This window comes from Macadamia integrifolia, chromosome 9 (genome assembly GCF_013358625.1).
Source record: "Macadamia integrifolia cultivar HAES 741 chromosome 9, SCU_Mint_v3, whole genome shotgun sequence".
Classification (NCBI taxonomy): Eukaryota; Viridiplantae; Streptophyta; class Magnoliopsida; order Proteales; family Proteaceae; genus Macadamia; species Macadamia integrifolia.
The window spans coordinates 42,005,751-42,013,620 of NC_056565.1; the positions used below are offsets into that span (position 1 = coordinate 42,005,751).

At 34.9% G+C, this 7,870-nt stretch overlaps 1 pseudogene; it reads left to right on the forward strand.

Moving 5' to 3' along the window:
- Positions 1–5,901: 5,901 nt before the first annotated feature.
- LOC122089795 overlaps positions 5,902–7,870 on the forward strand; it is a 2,697-nt pseudogene continuing 728 nt past the window's right edge.

Sequence of the window (7,870 nt, forward strand, 5' to 3'; positions counted from 1 at the left end):
CAGAATTATTCGTAAAATTCGATAAAATTCTATTCGACAGAATTATTTGCGAATAATTCGGAGAATTTAATAACTACGAATAGGTCATTGTAAGAACTTTTAAAGCCCATCTAAGGCCCATTTTATTTGTATTCCACTGTAGCCTTCTTTATAGACTAATTTTAGACATAGTCCATTTAGGGTTAAACAACCCAATAGTCCGTATAAGACCCATTTAGCTATATCATAGCATGAGCCCAACCAACCGAATATAAACAGGACCATGTATGCCCAACATAAGCCTGATTCATTAAATGGGGGGTCATGCCTGCTTGGACTCGACTAGTTGACACCCTTAGATTATGGTAGTGGGAAAGGCATCGCTACATTCTTCCGACCACGGCTAGTAGGTGGGTGAAAGAGTAGTAATGATTCTAGATGAGTTGGTGAACCCTACTCCATGCTTGGAGGAAAACTTCCCCCCTACATGAGAGATGAGACTTCCTTTCTTTTAAAAGTAGGGTGATTGGAAAATCAAGACACCAGCAAACACAATGTTGAAATGAAGTCTCAAATGAAGGGGTACCTTTAAATTCTCGCTACTAATGGCAATGAGCCACAATATGACCCACCAAAGCAATATAAATCACATATGTGTGAAAATCATACTCAGCCGCTGCACTGGTGTAGTAAGTATCGGGTGGCTAGGAGCCCCTTGGGGGTGCATGCCCAAATTCTCTCAGCCATCCAACGCTCATTGCACCTCACTGCTCATTGCAGAGGATTTGGACTCATCACATACCTCCCTTGCTTGTGCCTATATATTTCAATAGCTTGTTCCATGCCCTAGCAACATTCCACGTATGGAACTCTTGGTTGTTGATACTGACTCTCAGAAGTTCACTATCTCTGGAAACTGAAAGACCTAGATCTAATAGTGTCCTCCTCTGTAATAATCAGATGGCTGTCCATCTGGTCTCACGGCAAGCAAGATCTACGTCCTTGGGTACCCTTGCCCCCTCTCCATTTCTAGAGCTCATTGTCGTCACAGATGCCATTTTTTCTAAATTGGTAAATTGTACAAAGATTAAGGTCTAAAGGAGACTGCAAAATACATGTTGTTTTTCCTGCAAACATAACTAATTAACATGTGAAACAATTTATTCATGATTAGTCATGCATAGTTAACATAATATTTATATTTACATGATTTATAAAATAAATGCAAAGAATTAAAGTAACATTGTCATGAATTAAGAAGCAAGTTAAATGTGAGCAACCAAGCTAGAAACTTCAACCTTTCTTTAATCTTTAGCTTTGTCTTCCCATTTATTTGGCTATAAATTAAGTATTGAGCCATTGACAAGCCTTTTCATAATATTCATCTATTTAGGTTTAATGTATGATTCATTGTCATTAAGTTTTATCTTTTTATGATGGATTGTCTTGAACATTATAATTTAAGAGAGTTCTCTGAGCAAGCAAAATAGGAGAGTGCCAATCAAGAGCTGCTTTGGGAATTCGTCAATAAGGTAGGAAGGAGAGAGGATAGAGAGAGAAACAAGAGCTATTGGCATAACCCATGATCACAGTACAAATAGAATTTCCTGCACTAAATTTTTTTATGGTTGAGGTGACCAAAAAATGTCCCACATAAGACATTGGAGATGACCAAGATACTTATCATTGTAAGTATCTCACTTATTATTTGATGCTGTTTATAAGATATATTTTTATCATAATTATATGCAAAACAATATACATATTGCAATTGTAAAACTGCAATAGTTGATAGAATAAAATATAAATAACTAGAGTATATGCATTCTTCAAACACATCGATATCAGGTATCAATTGAAGATCATACTTCCTCAGCCCATGAAAATTTTATATGCATGCATGATATTTTATCAAATAAATGGTGCTTCTTGTTGTCAAAGTGGTGAAGTGAAAGTGAGAAGTTGTAATATTTTCTTAACCCTTGTTTTCTTCCCAAAGTTATTTAAGGTAGGGATAAAAAGGGGTTTTGAACATAATTTGGAAATGACATATACCATTATGTTATTATCAAAAACTCTAATCGATAGTATATACGAAAAATGACAAGATTTACCTTGATTGAAAAAATAAAGTGTGCTTATTACCCAAAAAAAAAATTGTGCGATATGTTATACTGTAAGGGCTGAAAAAAGATGTCTGTAAGGTTACAAATTTTTTTCTGAACCTTGCTTACAACAATAATTTTTCTACAAAAAATTCCTCTTCATTACCTTGGTTACAACAATAGTTTTTCTACAATAAATTCCTCTTCATTACCTTGGTTACAACAATAATTTTTCTACAATAAATTCCTCTTCATTATAAGTTCATAATTCTTGTTTGACATCCATGGATGATTGAGAATGAAGGCCAAAAAAAATAATTAATGAAGCATACTTTCATTGATATTTCATCCTGCAACAATAAATATATCACATCTCACACTAGTTTAAACATAGATTATATTTAGATACGGAATAGTTTTTCTTTTGGAAAATTTGTGTAATCATGAGGAATTGGAAAGCAGTGGCGAAGCTGAGACCAGGGACTGCATTGGTGGGAGCGATGACAAGTCTTACCGGTGAACTCAAATAGTTGTAGCGAAACAAAAACAAACTTCGTTTTGTGGGCATGTTAGTGTTGGGTTGAGGAGTGATTCATAAATTGAATGAATCAACCGATGGTGGCAAAGACAATTTTCTTTTCCAAGGGCCGCTATCAATAGCAAAACAATTTCAGATTTTGGCTCAATCTTTTGAGCTTTTTACATGTATTCCAAAACTCCATACAATACTATATTCTAGGTCAATATTCTTGAACTTAAATCAAATATTACTTGTGCTAATAGGAGGGTTTTACTTGAACTTTTGAAATTTTGTTGGGTTTTAATTTCTTTCTTCTCTCTTGAATTTTCGACAACTATTTTGAGATGATGATTAATGCTAAAACGCAAAGGCCACTAATTTGACTGAAGAAGACATGATGGTTTGATGGTTCCCTATTTTTTTTTTTTTAATCCTCTTCTAATGTAGTTTATAATTATTAGGTGTTAAATTGCTCAAGTTTGGACCATGGGTTTTCTATGATCAACTCTCCCTATAGCAAAGTTTTAGGAATTAGTATCATGACCATACTGGTTTCGGCCGATACTGATAGATTGATTGGAATTGATCGTATCAGACGTAAATTTGAAACTGAACTACTTTTAGTCCAATTCATCCGATTAGTATCGATATTGATCTCCAACGATACCGATATTTATATAGGCCAATGTGCCTATATGAACCAGTACCCATGCTCTTTACTGAGGGTGTAAAAGTTTCATCATGAATTGGTCGGACCGATCAAAACTTACTGGTTCATCGCATAACGTACTGAATCGAACCTTTATCAGTTTGGGATTTTATGAAACCGCACCAACCAATTCCATCAACCGTAATTGAAAAGGGAACTAAAGAACTAAATCAATAAAAACTGAGACCTGATTAACAATAACCTGATAAGAAACCGAACCCCCCCACCCAAAAAAAAGAAAGAAATTTCTCATTGATTTCTGATAAAAAAAAAGGGGACCAAAACCGGAACTTCTTTAACGATTGGGTTTCGGATTGGCTTAGCAAATCAACAACAAGATACAACAGGCCAAGAATCAACACCAAAACCGTAAGATACCGAGAAAAATGCCTACATTTCAATACTGATACCATATCGGCTCGATACAATTTTGATATATATATATATATATATTTTCTTACAAATATGGTTTCAATACAATATTGTTTTGGTACAATATTTTTACCATTTTTTTTGCTTTTGATGTATATGTAGTTGAAAATTCAATATTTCAATATGATATTTGTGCGATTTCTATACGCACCGAATGTTTTTATCTTAAAAACCTATAGCATACCAAACCGAAGAAGATACCACTTTGTCGTGTCAAAACATACCATTTTATCGTATCAAAATCGTATCACATCTCCTTCGATACAACTTCAGTTTAAGTGCCTCATTAACACCCTTGCTAGTGTCTGGTCTTTTACCCCCAAGGCCAAGTAAGATGTCAGTGATTAAGAGCTTTAAATATTTTCACGTGGATCCATTTGTTTGTGAAATCCCCAAAAAATGTACTAATTTTACATGCAGATTTTACTTCTAGTTGTCCCACTTTTATACACATTGATAAATGTTTTATGGGCTATTAATAATAATAATAATAATAATAAAATTTTAATTGGTTTCCACTAGATGTAGGTCAGGTCCCATAAAAGTGTGTAGTATGCTCCATGGTAGTGATCATAGCTTCCATATGACTGACAACACTTCCGTGACCATATCAATTTAGATTTACAATTAACTGACCCAAGAGGTGATGGAACGAGGCTTAAACTAGGCTCCCAACCCTGTTGATAAAGCTTTTTAAGCTTAGTTGCACAGTGGAATGATTTTCCACTAAAATTTGGCCATTAATGTAAACTACATGGTTAGTGGTGAGACTTCAAGACTACTATTATAGTTCTAGTTTTAATTTTGGAAAGAGCATTCCCCAATGGGTTGATGTCCGGTTTAAGTAAAAAATACCCACCCAGTAGGAGGTGTTAGTGTGAGAATGAGTAAGTCCAAAACACGAACCAATAAAGATGTCCCGATTTAGGTTCGATTTGAGTACACTTTACTATGTAAATATATGCGTAAGTATGAACAAAATGTTTTTTTTCTGTCTGATATCGGTTTTTTATCGGGTTATTTCGGTTTACTATGTAAATATAAGCTAGATCTGTGATGATCCGTTGAGATTCTATCTAGAAATTATATATTCGGGTCTCTTTCTCAGAAAAGAACTAATCAGATTCTGTCCATCTGGTGCCCCAGTAAGATCCAAGAGCTTGGGGTACCCTTGCCCCTCTCACCGTCTAAAGGAGATTACAAAATGCATGCTTTTTTCCCCCTATAAATTCATGACTGATTTGCATGATAGCGTTTTAAAACAAGTTAAATGTGAACTACCAAACTAAACTTTTGGCTTTCTTAAACCTTTAGCTTCGTCTTCCCATTTATTTTGCTATATAAGCATTGAACCATTAAGGAGTCTTTTCACAATATTCACTTTTCCAAGTTTAATCTATGATTTATTGTCATTAAGTTATATTATTTTGTGATGGATTATAATGTATAGTATATTTTAAAGGAGAGAGTTCTCTTAGTAACCAATATAGGAAGGACACTAATCACAGGGTGCTTCAGCGGTTCATCAATAGGATAGGAGGAGAGAGGAGAGAGGGGAGAGATAGAAACATGAGTTGTTGGCGTAGCCCATGACAACAACTTGGAGATATTTTTCCCATAGTTTACTTATAGCTGAGGTGATTGAAAGATGTCCAATATAAGGCATTAGAGGCGACCAATATATTTATCTTCTTAAGTCTACTATTTATTATTTAATGCTATTTGTAAGATAGTTTTGCAGCCGTAAAATTGTCATAGTTGATTAAAAAAAAATACAAATGATTAGAGTATATTCATTCTTCAAACACATAAATATCAAGTATCAATTAAAAATCATCGTTAATCATACAATGAAATAATTTATTTGCATGATATTTGATAAATTAAAGTCTACTTCTTGTCGTCATCAAAGTGGTGAAGTGAGACTAAGAAGTTATAACCTTGTTTTGATTGTTTAGTTCTTGTTTTATTCCTCAAAGTTATTAAAGAGTGAGAAAGAAAGGGATTTCAAAATAATTTTTATCATTTTATAATTATTAAAAATCTCCATTGTTTTGCATATTTTTTGAGAATACATGAGAATAATAAGATTTCCCCACCAATTTCACAGTCTCATAGTTAAACAAATTGTCCTTGAAACCAGAGTAGGCTTAGATATGGGCAGCAATTCTGAAGCTATCCACATAGACTGCAGCAGTGGCATTCATGACACCTCGTTCAAATGGAGTATGGTGGCAGTAGCTAAGGGATGATATTGCGACAGTAGCAAATGGATGATTGAAATTGAGAAACAAGAAAATAAATGAAGCTAGCTTGCTGAGATTCACCAAAATAAATGATGTTTGTACACTAATTCATTAGTTGTATATTGATTCCATCGTGCCCCTCTTCCATTATCTTACCTTGCTTTCTTGTAGGACCCTCTCCCTCTTTTTTTCATCCAATTGAAAGGTTTAGGTATCCACTAATTCATATGTAGGAGTTTAGGAGGAGATTTTAGGCATTGAGTATGGCTAGTGAATTTAGTAGTGTTCGTTGATTGCCATGTAATGAACCCATTATGGGTTCATGGGTCCGTATGATAGAGGTCTACAACCAAACCAGGTTTAGGGTAATGGTAAGGAGGGGAGGTTCCTTCAGCTTCTTCCATTGATCCTAATCCCACTTTGCGATCAACCCCTTGGGTAGTTCGACAAGCCTTTATCGGTGTCTTCTCTTGTATATATTAGTTGGTGTTGTGATCTATGTAGTGAGAAGTGGAAGTTTTGGTGGTCATAAGACCTTTAAACCTGTAGATGGATTGTATTTCTTTGCGGTGACTCTTTGCACAATTGGGTATGGTGATATAGTAGTACCTGATACAGAATTTACTGAGTTTTTTACTTGTTTGTTCATCATAGTTCGTTTTGGATTCATTGATATATTGCTAAATGGATTAGTAACAGATGTCTTGGATCAGAAAGAGTCAGTGATGTTGAGTGCAGTGGATGAGAATAGATTTAATGAAATGTTTCAAGCTTATGTAATTGACAGAATTAAGGGAAGAATGGATAAGGATGAAGGTGGGATTGGCATTAGGTGTTGTTATTGTTTGTATTGCAGTGGAGATGGTAATGGTGCATTTACTAGAGGGATTGGATTGGACTGATAGTTTCTATTTTCGGTAGCTTCGGTGACCACAGTGGGTATGGAGATTATTCATTGAAGACTTTGAAGGGTAGGTGTTTTGCTATCATTTGGCTCTTGGTAAGTACATTGGCTGTTGCAAGGGCTTTCCTCTACTTAATTGAGTTAAGGATTGACAAGAGAAATTGAAAGATCGTGAAATGGGTTCTTCAGAAGAAGATGACTCAGGGTGATCTAGTGGCTGCTGACCTCGACAATGATGGTTCTATAAGGTATGTTATATGAATACTACTACTACTGATCATCAACTATATATATATATATATATATAGGGGCTATTTTGCCGAGTTCCTTAGATAGAGTTGTCTCGTGCCCCTAGGTATTCTCTACCTACCCACCTGTGTCGGTTTCGGGTATAGGTACCCTTTTGTTGAAGGTCGTTCGAGCTTTTCCTGGGAGTATGGCATGGATTACTTCAACACTGATAGATAGGATCATTACTCATAATTAGAAATTGTGAGGAGGCCTTGATTCCATCCATGAATAATCTTCTTCATAAGGGTCATATCCTAATTGATTGAATTGAAGAATTCCTTCTTATATCTTCCAAATTCCATTGGGGGGGGGGGGAGTTCCAATAAAGATAGAATAATGGACTGTACTAAATCTTGATGCTGTGAAAACTTTATACAAAGCCTCAGTAGGAATTGAACACATCCTTCTTGCTCTTTGCCAAGCTAATTAAGTTGGTGCCAGATGATCTGTGTTATCTTCAAGTTTATTTAATTATCTTCCCAAATTGGGATATTTTCGTCATTGCCTACCTCTAATGACTCTTTTCTCCCTAAATTTTGTTATACCTTTCTCACTAACTCATTTATGTTGATGATACTTATTCAGGTTCCCAATCTCCTCTTTTAGCCTCAAATTGTTCCAGAAATGACGTTTCGTGTCAAAAATTGAAATTTCAGTTTCTGTGTCAAAATTTTTTTTTTTTTT